Source organism: Danaus plexippus, chromosome 19 (genome assembly GCF_018135715.1).
Source record: "Danaus plexippus chromosome 19, MEX_DaPlex, whole genome shotgun sequence".
NCBI classification, from domain to species: Eukaryota; Metazoa; Arthropoda; class Insecta; order Lepidoptera; family Nymphalidae; genus Danaus; species Danaus plexippus.
This window is the reverse complement of record NC_083549.1, coordinates 718,648-738,335: the sequence shown is the minus strand read 5'-3', so window position 1 is coordinate 738,335 and position 19,688 is coordinate 718,648. Positions and strand designations below refer to the sequence as shown.

Sequence of the window (19,688 nt, the reverse complement as noted above, 5' to 3'; positions counted from 1 at the left end):
CTGTCGCCTTGCCGATATAATAGTAAATAATGTATTTTTGTGGGTCACTTTTATTGCCTGACTGGGAGATCGTCATGGGTGGCTTAGATTCTTTAGCCTTTCACATTTTTATGACAATGTTCTTTTTTGGATGCCGCGGTTATGTTAAAATTATATACTCTTGGATTCTTTGTTACCTTAAACTGTTTGGATTGCTGGTCGGCGGTCGCTGATGATGTTTGATCTCTCAATCGTTCAGAATAAGTTTAATATATTCCATTACCTAAAATACTTTTTGACGTATAAAATATTTTTGTCAAACGAAACTTTTTTGTGAGCAAAAATAAAACAATACTACAAATAGTATTAACGAACTTGACATCAATCGAATAGGAACGGTTTTACAGACGGATGAAACCGAAGAAGCAACACAGTTCTCATAGTTGTTAATCGAAGGGACACAATAGACAAAGTATCGACTCGGTCATAATCAAATTAAACCCTTATGATGCGAACGAAACTACGTAATTACCGCCTTCACACTTTCAATAATTACATAAATTCTCATAGAGAACAGCTTTCTTAGAGTTTTAAAAAAAAAGAAAAAAAAATCAAATGTTTTAGACTTAAATCAAATTCAGAAGGAGATGTTATTCAATAGGTTAATATGAAAATGATTGAAGGATGTTAAATCTGCTCTGGATCTGCTGTTAAAGTAACGGTGAATCACAAATACAAAAACAACAAAAAGGGATCCGTCGAATCGTAATAGTTTTAAAATACAATAAATTTCCTCTAAGAGTAAATGAACATCTAATCTATTTATTTTTACGATCACAAATCGTCCAAAAAAAAAATGAAGAGGTTTTGTTTAAACATCAATTAAGTGAGCAATTAGGAGTTTTATGTTGTATCAAAGCGGCGCTTGTAGCTCAAATTAGGTGTAGCCGACAAATTGGGTACATTTTTAAATAGACTTTTTATTATTTTTAAATTATTAAAGGGTTCGGTTAAAACTTTATATACACGAAAGATCTGAGTCTGCCCTCTTCGATAACTTGTAATATTTTGAATGGCAATACTTTATTTTATTTATATTACTATCAGTTTTAATAGTCGCATTATTTTTTATCATTGTAAAGTTAACATAGTTCGGGTACTTTTAGATTTTTGTCCGGATAAATAAATGGAAAGAACTTCATTCATTGTAGCGTTTATTCCTACAGTTTAGTTATTTTTTTAATTTATCAATAGTTTATGAATAATTTAATTGAAAAACATAAAATATTTTGTTTATTTTCAAATACAGTCGACCTGTTTAAGGTTTGTTGTAGATTTGAAAGCAGAAACACGAAAAAATTAATAAACTGTTTTAATAATAGATTGATAAAACACGATTAGTTCTCAAATGATTTATAGACAGTCATTACAGCGGGGTATAAGTTTCCAGAAGGCATAAATGACTAGCTTTGAATATTAATATAGATGTTGATTGCCTCCTGTTTTGATAAGAATTGTTTTAAATTACCTCTACTAGCCCTACCAGTTTTGTGACCGTTGAAATATTTTGTTTGTAGTAAGAACATTCTTACATCAAGGACGTTTTTTAATATATTTTTAAGAAACACATAATTGACGTTATGATTCTACGCTAGATGACAAGATTTGAGACATATATCAAAATTATAGCGGATTGGGCTCGTATGTTGAGATGAGTAATATAAGTGATTGCTGAAGTAAAAGAAAGAACGAAGAGCAAAGCTACAAAATCGGCTTCTATACAAGTATAAGTCTTACAGCTTGAAGGCGGATAAACGGCTACGTGCAGTTCAGCTGTTTGCTATCAATTTCAATTATTCCACGTTATCAAGCTGTAATTACATCACTAATTTATAGTTGAAGCAATCACAATTATCAAGATCGCATTCATTCTTTATTGCTATCTATATGTTATATATATTTTCACCGATCAATATTTTGTTTCGGTCATTTTTTATAGACGTCCAACGTCAATTTATGTCTTTCGTATTAGCACCAAATAGAGAATTATCAACTTGGCTTATAATGAACGTCTCACTTAATTGTATTAGGGTCTTCTTTATACAGGTTGCATATTTTATTTCACAGCTTATCAGCAACGGCTGTTATATTCAATTTATCATTACATATTACGAGTAGTCTCAACAGTTATCATTGCCACCAAAATATTCAGCACGAGTAACATCCTGTAATCATGACAGTGGAGTCTCGAGCAAAATGTTTGTCAAGCAATTACAAGCGTTATGCCATGTCAGATAAAGTTTAAAATAATCATCAGAGCCTTTATAAAGATATCATCTCATTCATATATCTCATACCTTTCAATACTACAAGTCACAAACGACACGCATTCTTCTTTTTACAGCTCCATTTTAATGTATTTTTAAATGTCATTAAATTTTTTCATTCACGTTATACAACGAGCTATAAATTTCTGTTGATTTATTAAACAGAAAGCTTCTATGTTGTATTATTTTATTTTATAAAAAGGTTGTATAACACTCATTTTCACATCCGTTTAAAAACAGATAAATTTAGTCCAAACCATTTTATAATTGAGATAGCCTTTTTAAGTTAAGCTTTTATTTCAACATAGATTAAACAGTCGAGCGATCTGGTATGATATAAAGTCGTGTGGATAGTGTTCATCGAGAATGAGACAATAGTGTATTTGACAAATTGCGAAATTACTGGCGAGATATCATGGATAGATTATTTTAATTGATATTTCATTATGTTTCCGACGAATACTAAAGCCAGCAAGAGATGTTCTCTACAAAATATTACAAATAGTATTTCCAATGTCACTAACAGGTGTGTTTTAAGATTCGATACAGTAACTATTGTCTTATTGCTAAGGAAATTGTAATTGAAATATGTTGTAGTTGATTAATTTTTCATTAGACTCTCGGCTTATTGATTTGTATCGTTTGAACAGCAGTCGTCGTAATTTACTTGCTATTTACTAAAAATACAATAAAAGTTTGATAATTGTGTAAAATAAAAACGTCTGTCCGTTGATAAATAATATTTGAAATTGAACAGCGAATTGCGGGGGTTTCGTGTAATTTAAAAATACTAGCATATAACACCCAATGGCATCACAGTTTAACTGGATCTGACTTGTCGCATTAAGTCTTATTTCATTACATACATCTAAACAACGTTCAACTTTATATATACTTTAGTACAACGCCGTTCATTGGTTTTAAAAAAGTAGGGCTTAATAAATTCATTGTTTTGAAATTAAAATCGTCATTAGTTCCTCCATCACAAGGAAACTAAGAGTTAATAGCACTAAGCCACAAACAAACACACATGGTGCAGTGAACTGTGAGACTTTTAAATGCTAATTTAAGATCGAAACAGTGACAAGTTGACGGAGTACTCGGCGGCGATCTGCATCACACAGCACAACACTTTTGTTTCAAGTCAACACTTCAGTTCGTGCCATAACAGTTTAAAAACAATTCCCAATATGGCAAAGCATCAATGATAATGTTAATTCGTGCGATCTCGACAATGTTCACTTAACTCTGGTGAGTTCGTTTGTATGTGTAACAAAATCTGTAATGCCAAAACACGTACCAAAATACAGTGATAGGAATGTCGAGAATTCTATACAAATTTGGTTTACGTATATTATAGTAATAGTCTTTTTTATAACAGGACATGACTATTTCAAGATTATATAAGGTCTAATATTTTGTTTAAGATAATGGTGTATAGTTTTGAATCGATATGATAAAACTTAGAAAAAAATATTCCCGAAAAACAAAAAAAAAAATATAAAGACATTTTATTCTTTACACACATATAGTTTTTAAATCTAAACTTCATCCCTGAACATTAATTTTGTTTAATTAAATTCTGTTATATAAATATGTATATTAAGCAAATTATATTAATAAAACATTTTACAATTTGTCTAACGAGTGACATTCTTAACATTACACAATGCTGCAATCGTCAACATTGAATCGAAACTAAAATATTAAATGCGAGTAATATTAAAGTTTATTGAAGTGTGTATTACGAGACAACATCTACCTGAAACACTGGCATCGTTTAAATCAAACTTTCACTGTTTAATGGCTTATTGTTACGGCTTTTGTCATTCAATCTGCAATCGTACTTGTTGTCTGAATAATACAAAATAAATAAATTTCAGTGGAACAACAGACAAACCAATAAATGTAAATATATATTAATGTTATACTGAAAACGTGCACGCAGTAGTATGATATAAGTAAACGTAGCTGTGTACTCGTGAGCTCTTAATTATCAATGTAATGTAAACAATATGTTTGCATAAAGTAATTAATCTATAAAAACATTTTAAACAAACCTGACATGAAGCGTTGGTCGGTTTGATACAAGCGTGTCAATGATAAAATTCAGTTTAGAGACGAACCCTTAACATTTTGGGTGTCATTAAAATAACAGCAACAGGCTCTGAGCTTACAGGACTGGATCTTTAATCTTGTAACATTGAGACATATTTTAGATGCACTTGTCAGAAAAATCTATTGTAATTTTTTCAGACATTAAACACAAAGTTGTTATATAATGTGAAGTTGAAGTGTAACTTATTTTCTTATAACAATATCCGTTGATCGTTTCTTGTATGCGACACGCAGCCATTTATTTTCAATATCACGACATTTATATAAATAACCGCTCATATTAATTACACAAAGTATGTGGAAATGTTTAATGTCTTTCAAAACAGCCTGTTGGTTGAATACATCTTTAAATTTAAATAATTAGTACAGTAAGTCATACTTAAATGGTCAGAACACTTGTTACGAGGCACTTTAATTATCCTCCGAGTGTTATAAATTGATCAAACTATGAAATAACAAATTCCGCCGTATATTATTACATTAATTGTGCAAAACCTTTATACCTTGTTTTGGTTTCACGCAAATGTCATAATGATAATTATGTTTTATGATTTACATTGATTACAAGGCGAATATTAAAAGTTATGTATGTGTATAAGAAACTCGTATATATGGGAAATAATCGGCGCTTTGGGAAACAATCAACACGTAAAATACGGTCAGGGAAGGTTTGAGCCTGAATAATATTAAGCGTATCTACGATTCGGCGCGCAAAATAGATCGCATAAGGCGACAATGATTTTTTTTCTGTTTTGGATGTATTGTTTTTGTAAAACATTCCTTATTTGAGTTTACTTGTATTGTTAAATCGAGGAATAAGCAGTCATATATGTTTAAATTAAATATCGGAAGTATGAGTATATAAAACAAGAAAACATTTATAAACAGATATTTACTTTAAAATTCTACTTAACATCTCTTCAATAGATTGTTGAAGCAAACAGCAAATAAAGACAAATAGCTACAAACAGCGACAAATAGAGACAAACAGGTCGATAGTTACTCCGTGACTGAACGCTCTAACCTGACTGTAAACATGGTGCGTGAATGTCACCGTGGGAACAAAGTCGATGGATGGCAACTAACTAATTAAAACCTTCACTCAACACTCACCAGTGACGTCATTTCAGTTATTGTTTATTTTGTATATAAAAATAATTCCTAACAAACACATAGATGACACTCACGAAGAGAATTTCCTTGAAACTTTTCTTCTTAAACATTTTTATAAACAGATTTTACATTCTGAATATGGAATACCAATCTTTACTCTATCCTAAACATGTCACACTTTATACTAAATCTCATCACCATCGAGCGCTTCTATATGAAAATATCCTAAAATTGCCAGTGTCCGTTTATTTCTGTTAATGTCCTCAGAAAAGCAAGTTTCAATGACTGTTATCTAACTCAGAGACATGATAAACGACAGTTATTTAGCCCGGGTTCAGGTTAGCCAACACCTAAATGCCCTGGGCTCGATCTATTTATCTTGTCTCATTTTACTCTCATAACTTACACCTATGTTACTTTGTACTGTATAGTAGTTAGTGATTAATTCTAGACGTTTCCTTGTGAATTGTTGTTGTCTGGTAAACAAGTATTTAGCGGTCAATCATTATATTTAGAACTGTCTTCGTTGTTATAAATAGTATTCAAACTGTCAGGATTATAAACATTAAATCAGTGTTAGAAATTAAACATTAATCACGGATTTATGTATATCAATGTATACATTTAATAATATATTTGTTAAATTTAAAATCCTGCTACGTAATGTATAAGCTAAATGTGTTGTAAAAATAGGGTAAGCTAAATTGATTTGTCTGCAATTTGTTTGAGAAAAGCTACTTAATACTAGTAGCTTGTGTTGTTTAACGTTCATACTTGACGTTAGCGAGTAAATTAATAAGAGGTATGTGAGGTGCACCCGCTCGGTACGTGATACTACCGAAAAATTTTATTCATATTATTAAACATCATAACATCGTAGTTATGTGATAATTTTACTGAATTCATTGTAAACAATAGAAGTTTTTTTTTAATAAACTCTCACCACGATACTTTTTTTTTACAACTAATAAATATTACAAATCTTTGTCCTGAATGAAAGAACATTTTAAAAGAACATTTTAAAACTTATATAAAAATATTCAATAACAGGAACGGAATTGTGAGCGACGAGATTACTACATCAGCAATTTGAAACAAAATCATCATAATTTTTCTATAACAAATAATTATTAAATGATACAATAGGTCAAGATTTAACAGCGTTACGCCGTAACGAAGGTAGAATACGAAATCATTATAACGACCTCACGTATCATGATCAAAACGCGTCTGGCTTCGCAGAAAACGTATCGGGTTCATTGCTTGGACATGTTGCTGATATTAAATTCTATACCCTAGTGTTAAAAAACGCGCGAGCAACTATTGGGAACAGGAGTTTGGGAAATAAAATCATATAACATTTAAGTTACATGAGAAATTTACCTTTCATTGGCTGTTAAATTAATCAATATTTATATTGATTCATTATCAACTGTGATTAAATAAAAAAATATTGTGTATGTATCCTTATGTAGAAAGGAAAGGCGGTGAATATGTTTATGCGTGACCAAGGAACAGGATCAAATCCCTGCCGTTGATGAACGTGAAGAAACGGATTAAATTGTTATTGAACACATTTATATTTTTCATAAATACCAATAACAATAGCAGCAAAGAAAAGGATACATTGAATGACTTTCCGAGAACTTCAGTGAATGCTGTGTTCAGCTATTACAATAATCCCCTGTCTTCATACAAGCAACATGGCAGCAAACATAGATTGTGACCGTGACTTTACGTGCTATCCTAACTATACCGCAGTATATACAACACTATAAGAAATATAAGTTACATCACGCGCAACATCTTTGTACATATGTTTGTGGATGGTATTAGCAATGTATATGATTCAATATCATGGTAAAAAAATAAATATTTAACTTGCAAAATAATCATTTATTAAATATCTTTATAGATGCACATTCTCATTATATTTCTTACATTTATAAAACAAGGTATACTAAGTGAATTTGGTGCTACAGCCGTATTCTCCCATGAAGTCAGGATCCGAGATTCTGATAAAAATAATTAACCTCGCCTTACTACCATAAACAGAAGGAAAACGCCATATTGATACAAAACAGACGTCTAAATTACAGATAACTAACAGAATAAACTATCCACAGAACGATCTAACTTATATGACCTCCAGTGAAAGTTAAGCCGACTTATTTTATATGATATTGGAAAGCACTTATTATTATTTTGTCCATTAAGAGGTAACGAGCCCCGAGAGACTTGATTTTATGAAATATTTGTCCTCAATGATCATATCTTCTACATCGGTCGAGGTTGTCGAGATGGCATTGATTTCCAAAATTATGTTGTCTTAATGAATTTAATGTATATATTTGAAATTATCTCACAATGTCTTTAATAATAACTGCATTTGTTAATAATAAATATATAAAGATTTACATTTAAAGAATTTTATTTTCAGTGGTTTTATTACTTTTTATTCGTTTCCAAATAAATTACAGATTATTCGATAGAGCTATCAGTGACTTCGCTTGAATGGGTCGTCATCTCACATAAGATCTGTAGGAATTTGCGTGGGCGGTATCCATAGCCTGGTCCCTTTGACTTTTGGCTCATTAAGTGTTTATAAACACGCCTTGGATGCTGCGGACGGACGATAAATGCTTTCTCAATATGGATTTACTGAGATTATTAAAGAGTTGTTTACTAACGCTTTCGGTTATACGGCTGCATCTTTTATGACTTCCGCGTAAGGAAATTTGATTTTTATTATTATTGTATTAAGATCGATTCTATTGTATGGAAGTGGTGTTGTGTACGTCTGTTTGTTTGACAGTAGAGTGTTGTAATTTCACTTGAATTGCACCTCTAATAGTTTTATTATGGAAAAGGCTTCGGACACTTTCGAATGTTTTCATGAACCTAATTTTTGGATCACTCCGAAAACATACATTAGGAAATATTGTAGTAAAGTTACATATATATTATATATTTTGTATATTCTCGTACGAAAACTATAAACTAGAACTAAAAGAGTTGATCTAATCTCATACGAAAGCCACGTTTCCTTTCAGGCTTCATTAAATACGCATTTAAGTAGCCTTCACCGTTGTCTCAACTGTTGTTTATAATTGTAAGTTAGTTAAATTTTATTTACATAAATCAAACTCGGTCACAACTCAAGTATTGCTACCTGTTCAAGCATGCTCATAGGCGCCAGCTAAAATCTTTCAATTACTAGCAAAAAACCGCAACATGTGAAAACTGATTTCATCTTTATTACCATAACAATAAGATTCGTTACTCGTTGCTTCACTTCCAAAACTGTATGTCTGGAATGTTATTATTTGGGTTGAAACTCAATAGATTGTGAATTCTATTATTAACTTATAGGGTGTGTTTTTGTTTAAAACTGTCATCGCCGTATAATCTGCATGGCAATGTTAGTATTGTTGTAATATAAAGGTATTTCTAAGTACAATTTTTGTTGACATTAGTCATGCCTACAGAAATAAAGCTCAAACAATGAGCGTACGAGAAATCGATCAAATGTAACAAGTACATATAAATACATGTTTTAGTGTTGATACACTGGAACAATCAATGCTAATATGACAACGTTGCGACGTCTAACAAGACATGACAATAGGCAGTTTGTGTTCAACTGCTGAGTGTGCTTGATTTACGAGTCGAAATTCGAAATAACTGTATAATTGATTGCTGATATGTAGTGAGAATTATTGAAATTTCACAATAAGTAACTTGTAAATCTATAATTACATTCTATGAGAAGGATTACAGAGATACGAAAACATAATTCTTTAGTGAACACCCTAAACGCTCTCAGTGTGTTTGAAACTTTCCCAGCGTCATGAGACAGCTCTTGAAATACAATGGCACAAATGAGTGATAATTGTTTATTTGTATGAATTCATTTCACGCGACATTTTAAGTGTTTTTACCGACAAAGAATCACAATGTTTGCCACTTAAGTGCACCCGCCACAGCGAAACGTACGGGCTCCTACAATTATTGACCGCGGATTCAAAAATAATATTTACAATTAAAAGAGTAAAGGCTATTTTATATTGAAGCTATATTCACACAGAAACCACTTGCGGTCCGGTCGCGTTGAATGGTCTTAAAAATCATGGATGTAACGCCAATAGCAAATGGAAGAACATTTTGACACGTCGCAGATGAATTTTTGTTACGAAATTAATTTGTTATCTCATTATTTGACACATTGAGCAATTGTGAGTGACAAAAATGTACCCCTCGTAATGGTCGGTCGGAGTGGTCTCTTAAAATGGGTCTATTGAGGACACATTGAAATTTCTAAGTGGACTAACGAAGTAACGCCTGACGCTGTGATATAATAAATTATATTTATATGAGAGCTGTATTTTAATTAGTTATGACTTTCCTAGTAAAGAGTAAATCTCAACTATTATAAATAACTAAAAAGAGAATAAAAGTATTTAAGAAAAGCGTTAATGAAGGGTGGCCCAAATATATAAAAGTTTATACTGGGAAGTCTTTATTTTTATAAGTAACTAAATATATTTACAATTTTTTAATTATTACCTGAATCTGCATTAAACTTGTCGTCTTACACTGTCCCATTAAAAAACCTACGTCCCGTATGACACGATTCCGAATACAACCATTTGTAGACATTTGTTCACGTACCTGATGGAAGTTACCTAAAATAAAAACAAGGTCAGGCACAATGGACGCACGTAATACCTGTGATTGAAAGAAAATGGAAATGAGATCTAAGACTTTCGCGAGTATTCATTTAAATGGAACTAATTTTTTTTCGGATTACTACGCGTTATTTAATTAATTTTAAAACCTACATACACCCGACGTTTCAGTTACTATGCAGCAACCGTGATCACGGTAGTTTCATTTGAGTCAAATGTTCCCAATTACTAATCAGATAATTATGTAGTGCTCTACTGTCATAATTTGTGGTTCACCACAGCATCTTTTAAGCAGAAAGTGCTCTTTGACGTCACCGTTTGCATATTAAATATTATTAAATAGAAGCCATAAATATACATTCAAATAAAGTTGTACATAACTTTGCAGATAATATTATCGTCGACGGGCTTTGTGTGAGGAGAGATTAAGTAATAACCGACTATCAGAACAAGGATCGCTATCGTGAGCTTTCGCCATTACAACAGTTATCAACTCATTTACTGACTTGATTTCATCAAGATATTATCATAATATTTTATTATTTTGATCGCAGCGAATATTATACTAACATAAATTTTAAATTTATAACCACCAACTGAAATAAACACCAAAAAAAAAATAAACGACATCTCTCACTTCTTTGAAATGTAACAAAAAATTTAAGACAATGGAAAAGAAATAAATAACATATGACAATTATAACGGACAGGTCGTGTCAGTGCAAATTAGTGAAGCAGTCGGAGTCTCATTTAAAAGCATTTAAATCTGTCTCAATTTTTCATGTCAAACAACAAAAGTGAGAGTGCGGACGCTTGACAACTTTTTGTTCGCTACTTGTTTACACAGGGCTTATCACAGACGTGTCGTGTTACTGTCAAATATAAGGGTTCCAGAGCAGACGAGGAACGCTGACCTCGCAGGCTTGTATAACGCTCGAAAACAATGCAGACGATATTGTCATTTATCTTAAATGGTATTAAATATAAATTGGCGTGAAGCGTGACTTATGATATGTCAATCTTCCGCCCATTGTAATCTTGGTCTTCAACTTTTTGTGTGTTATTGAGGGTATCGGTCAGTGATTTCCAGAAAATATGTTTACGTTAGTAACTTACATGTTGAGTTCCTGGACTGGCGCTTTGAAGTACTGTCAAAGTACAATACATAGAAAATTTAACTGGCATGACTCTTTTGAACTCAAGGTTTTTTCTGCAATAAAGAAAAATGTAAACCATAGTTTAAATATTTATTTGCCAATTAAAGATAACCGTTTTTGATTTTATCCTTTCATATATATCCTGGTTCGTATAAATTGTTATAAAGCGCATGCCCTTTTGCTAATAATATTAATTTATAAACATATCTCTTGCCTTTGGCCGGTAAATATCTTTTGAAACAGACAGCGATAATGACTAAAAGTATACAATAAATAGCTATTAGTTGGAATTGAAAGAACAAAAACCTTTAGCAGGTTAACACTTAGCGTCAGATAACACATTGTGACCGGCGCAGTAACGACACGCCATCCTTACAGATCGGGTAACGGACAAACAGTTTTGACTAATGGGATTGATAATGTTTATTGTATTTGTCGACTTAATAATAGATACTCTTAATGGAAGACAAACGGGTTAATGTTAAACTTAAGATTCCCGTTATATAGTTAAAGAGCTAACAGACAATCCGATGATTGGAATGACTGTCTCACAAATTTTTTACAGCCAATTTTTGCAGATAAGTTACTATGGAATAAATAATACAAACGTTTCGTGGAAGTAATTTGGCTGTACGTTTGTAAATAACAAAAAAATATATATCATTGTTGATTTGCTTTTTTTCCTATTACGATGTTAAAATGTTCAATAGTTAAACAAGACGTATTTTATCTTATCTTTGTATTGTTCCTCTCTTCGGTTATCGGTTTGGAATCTCTCACGACGACTTTCTCAATAAAAGGACACTTCATTCGTATTATTGCATATAATTTGACACAAGATCTTTGATACTATATTTTGGTCTACGCTTTAATGCGTTCCTAAATTATAAAATCGTTTTATTTTTACGCTAATTTACAAAAGATTTTTTTTTCAAATACATATATTTTTGTTAATGTAATGGATACAGTTGTGCTGATAGTGTGTCAATATATTTTATTAATTCGACTGGTACAGGGTAAATAAGTAATCTTTTTTTTTGTTACAATTCAGATAATAATACCACAATGAATAGGTAAAGTAGTTTCCCAAGTCACATTAGAGTCTGGCAGATAGATAAACTGTGACAGCAATAAGTGTAAACCTGTCATAATGTCAAATAATTTAAAGTTGCCATCTCGATCTGACCCGCGGGTCCTCTGATATGGTTATTGCAAAATCCATGTTTTCACGTTAAACATGGTTCCCTTACTTAATCTTGTCTGTAATGCATTCGTTAACAAATTGTAGTATTTACTTCAACTCCTGTATTGTTACTTCAAAATAATTTAAAAATGTATGCGACACTTGTTTATCACATTATGTAATAACCGGTACAGGTCCAATCAATATGTCATTTGTTATATAAATGAATTTTATAAACAACCAGCTGGCGAGGAATCCTTCTACTGGCCGTTATTATGGTTCCACATCCGGATTGGCAAAACAAAAGTTCTTAAAGATCACTTCATCGTCAGTCTGTGAAGGCAGTTTGTCTCAAGAATGCGTTGATTTGATCTTGTTGAAAAGCACCCTAAATTCAAGTCTGCTTCTCCTTTTAGCAGGAGAATTGGAACAAAAGATAAGTTGCTAACAGTAATAGCACTAATGGCGACTTAAACAAAGGAACTAAGCTTCTAGAAGCTTTTATATTGTATCGAGATTAGTAAAGTCATTAAAAAGGAATATCATGTAATGTAAGTAAAGGAAAACGCGGTTTTTTGTAAATTTAACTTATCTGACATCTTTTTCTATGTAGGTATGTGGACACCATTTTACCGATTTGTTCCTTTAAACACCTCATATTTCTTTCAATTTGTTTACAGAATGACTGTAAACAGCTTTGTTTGTCGGAACCTTCGGAATGCGAGCCAGACTAACATATTTTGTCCCTTTGGTTAAATTGTAACATTTCATTAATATAGGTTTAAATATAACATTCATCGTCGCCTAAAGATTATAGTGTTTTCAGAAGCCTTCTTTTCCAAGTTTAACATAAACTTTATGAAATATCTTGAGCTCATCCTAAAGGTCAGGTTTCATACAAAATGCGTTTTTTTTTAAAAAAGCTAACTTTATATACTATTAATGTCTGAACCGTTAAAAAATATCTAAGGAGATGTTCCTCGACCTTCATTAACAGGTCACTCCAGACTTCGGTCGGTCACTTTTATTATTTATCGGCGAGGTACAAATTTTATGTTCTGCGGTTCCCATTGCATATTGTTTCCAGAGCGTTCCTGCCCCTATTTCTTAGAAACCTGGTCGACATATTTTTTAAAGTGTACAATTTGTGTGGTCTTACCGCTCCATGATATTAATTGAAGTATCTACAGCGTTGAATGAATCCTGCGCGTAGTTTGCGACGTTCGCGAGACGTTTACATATTTTAACGTAAATTTACAATGGAATGCGTAATTAAACCGTTTAATGTTTCTACAAATGTCCGTACACGAGTTTCAGCGTCGTCTCCGAGGCGTTGTTTCGCAATAACGATGATACATGCCGCCACACTTTATGTTTGTCATAAGTCACAGAGCACACCAGTAGGCTACAATAAAGTCAACTTGAAATATAATAAATCTTTACAAAGATCAAAGGACTACAAGATACGAGGAGTGTTAAAAAATGTGAACTCAAGATTATCCTCTATTAACTTTGCGTTATATTATTTATATAATATGAAGCCGAAGTGTTATAGAGTATTTTTTTTAATGTAACAGACGGTTGTAACTTGTAACAAATGTATTCAATTGTCTCTGATATCACATTGTGTCCAATAGCTAACACGTGGAGTCAAGTGTCCCCGAGGGTATATTAGTTAGGGTTCTGTTCCCTAAATGAGATGGATTAACATACGTATTTCAAATGGTACATTTAAATAACTATATACTGTAAGCTAATTTCTATTATATAGGTCCATTAAAATAGACTGGACTCATTTTTAAATCACTTTATACATCGTACAGCAATTTCTTTCGTTTTGTTAGTTGATTTTCTACTTTTTGTTTGGTTGGTTCTAAACAAGATATCACATATTATTAACGATTTTAAATGTAATTTTTATAATACAAGATAGCCATCATTCCAAGTAAAATTTTGGCAACAAGACTATACTTAGGATCGGTCTGATATTAGCCTTGTAAACCTGGAGGGTTGGACGTTAGATAGTATCGCTTGTATCCTAAATATTTTCAATGATATTGTATTATATACCTTTCAATAAATGTAATATGGTTGAATTTTGTTTGCGTTATAATTAAATCATCGAATTCCATGCAAATACAGACCCCACACGGCTCCTAAGTAAACAATGCACAAAAAGGTTGTTTATTGTTCCGTCAGGTTGAAGGTCACTTTCTAGTATGCACTGCTTTGCGAGCGTGAGCTTATATATGTTGTGTATATGTTAAGTATATGTACTATTTTAATATAGTACATATCCGTGTATATGTGAATGTTTTTGCATAACGCTTGGATTCCCTGTTTCATATGTCAAGTGTGACTTCCTTTATATGATATTAATTTAATGTTATAGTTGTTACAAATTTAATCCAACAACTAATGTCAAACCCGTTTTAATAGCTCACCGCCATGTGGTCCAAATTGACCTCATGCAGGGAATTTTTGTAATGCTCGATGGTGCTGTCATTGGTGTGCTCCTAACATGAATGCGGAAGTAGCATAAAAAACCGATATAAACCTTTATTAATATATCTTTATTAACAACGAAATAACCGGTTTTATGTAATAATCTTAATTTAAATAAACGTTAAAAATAGTCAAGTAGATTTAAAAACGCAATATACACATTAAATAGCTTTATCTCAAATCTCGTTGACACTAAAAGAACCTGTAACTATACAAATAAATAAATAGTAATGTAACAGTTTTGTTATCAACGTCTTTTATTGCGGATGGATTGTTGATGTATATATGTAAAGATAAAACTAGCATTACGAACTGAAAATATGTATTTTTGTAGAGCGTAGTGTCGCATATTGAGAGGTGCAAGTTAACTAACACGTATTTGGCAGGGATTGGAATTTGTCGTGTAATCAATTGTGTGAGAAACTCTTTAGTGTTTTAGTATAATAATGCTAATATTGAGAACATTAAAATATTTTTTTTAACCAATACGAAACACAATTTATTTGCACGGTACATCAAAAATAAAATATTAACTAAAAACGATTAGGTATAGTTTTTTGTTCATTGCAATTTATATTTTTAAGTTTACCTAACATAAATATTATACCTGACTATATATAACACTAAATAATTTGGTCCTATTTTTCTGTATAAACAATGAAAAATCTTATTTAGGAAATTTTGAGATAAAGAAATTGTTTCTTACCACAGATAATATTGCGATTCTAAATATAATTATGAAATGACACACGGCGAAGGGACATTGTAATATAAATTTTCATTACATATATGTCAAATATATTATTTAAGTTATTCTTTTTTTAAGTTGGTAAAACTAAATATAATAGTTTGTAACGGTCGCCTCGAGCCCGGACTCATCAACGTTTCAGCGCTGGGCGGCTGGAGTTCTTGATTTATACGTATTTTGCTCTTGAAATCGTCTGTCGTGCCTACTTAGAATGTCGATGATGTATCACTCACCTCACAAACGGATTTTTGTATTATCTTAATGGTTTCCACTATTACATTATATTATTTCTTATCTATCCGTTAATGGTCCCACTAAATTTATATTTTTATATTAATTTTATGATACTTTTCCCTATACGTATAAATACTATATTAAAATAATTACCTGGGACTTGTATTAAGGTTTTCATTTCGTTTTTCACTATCACATATCACATGACATCACAAATTTTTGTCGAAATCCAAACATAATACGAACTCTTTGGTCACTTTTAATGCTGGTTGTAAATGAACTAGCAGCAAAATATATTTTTAAAAAAATCGTAATTTTGAGACGTTCGATTTTCAAACAGTGTGTAAGGCGTGCTGACAGCGAGCGCGTGCGGCGTGCACTGCGTCCGCTGTGGCGGCGCACCTCGCTATTGAACACGCTGAAGAGCTTTTGCATTGTTCCAATATATAAAGTTATAATTCACCGTTACTATTATACATGTCTGATCTTGAACTTTTGTTCTTTAACATTGACTAACAAGGCACAGTTATAGATATATATAGTTGATTTAAAATTAATAGACGATTTTAGAGAAATTTCGTGACTTAAACAACAATACTTAATTAACATAGATTTTAAGATGAAGTTTTCATACATTACAGGCCGAAAGCTTTTTGAAGCTGTTGCGTTATATCCGTCTGTGTATTGTGATTTCTTAATATTCATATATACACAGAGAGTAATATTTTTCAAGTTAGTTATAATTATTGTTTTAAATAACCATTGTCTTCCGTCCACATACCTGCTGTATTGTACTTGGTCGTATTGTCCTAGGTGCTTATTATTTGTAATGATGATGTATTTAACATCTTATCTCATTAATATACGGTCTAATTTCGTTTAACAAATGATGCAAGTCGTTAACTAATGTTATATCGCGACGGACCCATTGTAATTGCGAGCCACTGACTCCATCCGATTTGTAACTATTCAATTACATTTAAATATTCTTTTTTTTTAATATTTAATATTTTTCTTGTAATATTATTTGAATTACACGTTCTCACATTATCTTTGATACTTCTATGGGAAATTATCTTAACTTAATTTTAAACAACACGATAAAATAAAGCGGTTGATTCGTCTTATCAATCTTTCATCTATAGCAGGATATATTTAAATATATATACAGTTATGTTTGTAGTCTATTACTATATCTTATGTTACAAGTGTAAAGCCAATTAAACTAATTAAATTGTCACATAACATATATATTACGTATTAATAAAATTTCCAGCGAAATCGTTGGACTTATAGCAAAACAGTTTTCGCTTGCGTGTTGAAATAACGGTAGGGTGTGTGGTACAAGTGGTATAAGTGACTTTACGTTGAGTTTTTAGTAACAAACTGACAAACGGAGTGCAGATTTTAGGAATGATGGTAAGAGTATTAAGGCTTTATTAATGTGGAATCAGAAAGAATACGTTTCCTGCTTATTAAAAGATGAAATATAATATTTATACATAATCTTATTTGTGTTTTAACCGATCATAAAGTTTTAGATTATAGCTAATACCCATTATATACATACACACACACACACACACACACACATATATATATATATACTATTCGCTGGATCCTCCATCATGAGCCATCCACATTACATGTTTGATACCTACTTGATGAATTTGACACAAACCATGGCAACTACTTCATGAATTATTCATGATGACTGCCACTTAATGTGTACATGATTTTTTAGATATCGTGAAATTTCAAATCATGACTTCATGACGTGTATCGTAGAACTTACATGATATTTTATACCGGTCACATTATAATAACTAAAAATCTAAACAGTATTATTTAATGAAAATTCTAACATCAAATGTATGTTTAAAAGCATTCTATTAGAATGTTTCTTTATGTAATGATAAGTCATGTTGACAATACGGCCGGCTCATGCAAGTCATGTGTACACGATCCTAGCGGCGATACCTTAAATACAAAGTTTACTTAGTAATAATAAATTGTCTTGAATCTAATATGTACTCGGATTTATAATGCAGTGTTTCCTGTAATATAAACATGTTTCTATAAATTTAACTGTAAAAATTAATAAGAATTTATAGTAATTTTAGGTCACCACAGCTTAATAATCGGTAAAGCGAATGGGGCAGTGTCCCGTATGTCACAGGTTTGCATCTTGTTAGAGATTAATTCAATATTGAGACACAATAATATAAATCTCATAAATTATCTATGTATATATGTATTATTTAAACTTAAATAATAATATCCTTATAACTTTTTCTATTATAATTACTTGATATAATAAAACTTAATTTTAATATTCACGAGTATGCTATGTAGTATTCCTTTGCACTATCAGAGTTCAGAGCTTAAACTTTTCCTAGTAACTATTACTGTTGTCGAATATTTTAATACAATAAAATCTCCACAAACAACAAACACGTAATTCCAATATCCGTGCAGTCTCTAGGTGTACCTATACAGTAAAGATCTAGCTGGTAAGTTCATCTCCGTATCTTCTGATAAACGTTCTCACTTCGCTCCCATCTCAGCCTCCAGCCTCCAGCCTTCTGATCTGTATGATTGGATCCATTTCGCTTATAAAAGCGTATCTTACGGATCCAATGAATCTTGAATAAGAAACAGTTTCATCATTTTTCGAACGTTATCAATACTTTATCTTTTCAATATATATTATATATTTTATTTGAATATTTAAATTTTATAAAATATATGAAAAGGTATCATAAAAAGTGCATCCGTTTATAGAAAAACAGTTTAATTTTTATTTTATTTAATCAAACATTTTGTTTTACGTCCAGTAGTCATAGAGACTGCCTTATTTCTTCTCCTGACATAAGACTTAGTTCAACACATTAAGCTCATTAATATATTTACGCTGATTATTACTTTTATATGAGAAGAGTTATATGTAAGATAATAATACAGAGTTGCTGGGGAGAAAGGTTTTTATTTTTTGACATACGACACACCGAGACACAAGAAACTGAGTAAAATCTAAGACAATACTTTTATATATGTTTAAGTATATTTACATATTAAGCAATTAAATATATTTTGTACGCCATGCGTTATATTAAAATTCGTTGTTGTTAAAATAAACAATAATTCTGGATTGGAAGCTTTATGTATTACAAAGTTAAGAAGCTAGAGCGAGCGTTAACGGTTAGTATCACAGCTTTGATAACTATGTCACTGCCTTGACGAACCCCTTTTTTATATAACTCAGTTCAATAAACACATGATATTGGTGAAATCTATAAGAAAAAAGCAATAACCCAAAGAATAGAACTTTGTCATCTCGTTTGTCTTCTTGGATACATCATCTCCAGCTACTTCAGTGACATTTCGTTGTTGCTTCTATCCATATGTCAAAATAAAATTATCTCAGTGAATCAGTCGTGAAATCTGTTTACGGTCATTCAATTGATTTAAACTTTCGACCGACCAGCGTGTACGTGGCTAATCTTTTACAGCCAATTAACCAAAGGTTGTTCAGCTAAAGTTATATAGCCTAGAATTTAGTTCAATGATATAAATGAGAAAGCTAGCGATGCTTCATATGTCAACAATGGTTAGTCGCTAACCCACTGAAGCAGT

General features: G+C 31.5%; 1 long non-coding RNA gene across 1 annotated transcript in view; it reads right to left on the bottom strand.

The window, feature by feature from the left end:
- The window catches only part of LOC133319375 (uncharacterized), a 34,930-nt gene extending 18,501 nt beyond the window's left edge, over nucleotides 1-16,429 (bottom strand). Inside the window, exon 1 of the long non-coding RNA XR_009753009.1 lies at nucleotides 16,206-16,429. This is a non-coding gene — a long non-coding RNA (uncharacterized LOC133319375). The remainder of the gene's footprint in view (nucleotides 1-16,205) is intronic.
- Nucleotides 16,430-19,688: the final 3,259 nt, after the last annotated feature.